The sequence below is a fragment of the Myotis brandtii genome, unplaced genomic scaffold, assembly GCF_000412655.1.
Source record: "Myotis brandtii unplaced genomic scaffold, ASM41265v1 scaffold206, whole genome shotgun sequence".
Taxonomy (NCBI): domain Eukaryota; kingdom Metazoa; phylum Chordata; class Mammalia; order Chiroptera; family Vespertilionidae; genus Myotis; species Myotis brandtii.
This window is the reverse complement of record NW_005357691.1, coordinates 1092740-1095110: the sequence shown is the minus strand read 5'-3', so window position 1 is coordinate 1095110 and position 2371 is coordinate 1092740.

Sequence of the window (2371 nt, the reverse complement as noted above, 5' to 3'; positions counted from 1 at the left end):
CCTACTGGGGATGTGCCCACAACCAAGGTACATGCCCTTGACTGGAATCGAACCTGGGACCCTTCAGTTCACAGGCTGATGCTCTATCCACTGAGCAAAACTGGTTAGGGCTAGTTTTTATTTATTTGTTTTTTGTGTGTCAATCCTCATCTAAGGATATTTTTTCCATTTATTTTTAGAGAGTGTGGAAGAGAAGCGCTCCTGGGCTTCTCTTCAACCTAACATCCTGGCCTTTTGGTGATAGGGGGCTATGGTTCGTTCTGACTACTTCCTGCTGACCAGGGATGATGAGGGAGGGGGGTTCTTAAAGACCAGGGTCAGGCAGAGGCAGGTCGGAGGGCAGCCGAGTGTAGGGATGGAGCAGGAGCTGATTTACAGTCACCTGTGACATCTCCATGATCTGGGAGCGGATGAACTTGAGGAGGCGGGGGGCTAGGAGAAAAAAGACACCAATGAGAATCAGGGGCCCTATCATGAGTAGGACCCAGGTTGCTAAGGGGCTTTGGAACCAGCCGAAAAGAGAGTTGTCCCGGGAGTGTCTTGCATGTAGTTCTTCACTCAGCTTAGTCAGGGTCTGTACGTTTTGCTCCACTACTCCGGACTCGTTGACTGCCCTTGACTGGAATCGAACCTGGGACCCTTCAGTTCACAGGCTGATGCTCTATCCACTGAGCAAAACTGGTTAGGGCTAGTTTTTATTTATTTGTTTTTTGTGTGTCAATCCTCATCTAAGGATATTTTTTCCATTTATTTTTAGAGAGTGTGGAAGAGAAGGGGAGAGACAGAGAGAAACACCCATGTGAGAGAGACACATTGATTGGTTGCCTAATCCCTGTACAGGGCTGGGGATGAAGCCTGCAACCGAAGTATGTGCCAGTGATCAGAATTGAACCCAGGACCCTTCCACCCATGGGCCAATGCTCTATCCACTGAGCCAAACCGGCTAGGGTGATATAACACATTTTTAAAAATGTTTTTGTTGCTCACCTGAGGGTATTTTCCCACTGATTTTTAGAGAGAATGGAAGGGAGGGGAAGAGACAGAGAAACATCAATGTGAGAGAGACACATTGGATGCCTCCCATACCTGCCCTAAACAGGGCCAGGGATCAAACCTGCAACCCAGGTACATGCTCTTGACTGGAATCAAACCCTGGACCCTGCAGTCCCAGGGCCAACACTATCCACTGAGCAAAACTGGCTAGTGTAAAGTTAGTGGCGCAGGAAAACAAAGAGAGTCGAGTCAGCCAGAAAAGAAAGAAAAGGAAAGGTTTAATCTGCATCCCCAAGCGAAAATCCACGAGCCCCAAAGACAGGGCCAGTGAATTCGTGCCAATAGGGAAGGGGGGGCTCCTTTTTATACAGGTGTTTAATGAGGGGCGGGGGGCATGAGCTGAGGAAGTTCCCACCGCGGAGGTTGGCACGGTATTTAGCTGAGGAAGTTCCTGCCGTGGGGGTTGGCACGGTATTCAGGAAGGAGTCAGTATCTGTGTGGGGGTTGTTGTGGATTCCAGGGAGGGTCCATTATCTCCATCACCATCTGACTTGTGGGGGCATGCATCCGCTCCTGGGCTTCTCTTCGACCTAACAGCTAGGGCAAGAAAAAACACATTTTGTTTATCCATTCAACAACTAATGGACATTTGAGTAGTTATACGTTTTGGTTATCATGAATAATGCTGCTTATGAACATTCCTGTGCAGGTTGTAATGAGGGGCGGGGGGCATGAGCTGAGGAAGTTCCCACCGCGGAGGTTGGCACGGTATTTAGCTGAGGAAGTTCCTGCCGTGGGGGTTGGCACGGTATTCAGGAAGGAGTCAGTATCTGTGTGGGGGTTGTTGTGGATTCCAGGGAGGGTCCATTATCTCCATCACCATCTGACTTGCGGAGGCATGCATCCGCTCCTGGGCTTCTCTTCAACCTAACATCCTGGCCTTTTGGTGATAGGGGGCTATGGTTCGTTCTGACTACTTCCTGCTGACCAGGGATGATGAGGGAGGGGGGTTCTTAAAGACCAGGGTCAGGCAGAGGCAGGTCGGAGGGCAGCCGAGTGTAGGGATGGAGCAGGAGCTGATTTACAGTCACCTGTGACATCTCCATGATCTGGGAGCGGATGAACTTGAGGAGGCGGGGGGCTAGGAGAAAAAAGACACCAATGAGAATCAGGGGCCCTATCATGAGTAGGACCCAGGTTGCTAAGGGGCTTTGGAACCAGCCGAAAAGAGAGTTGTCCCGGGAGTGTCTTGCATGTAGTTCTTCACTCAGCTTAGTCAGGGTCTGTACGTTTTGCTCCACTACTCCGGACTCGTTGACGTAGTAGCAGCATTCTTCCTGAAGGAATATGCAGGTTCCTCCTCTTTCTGCAGTCAGAA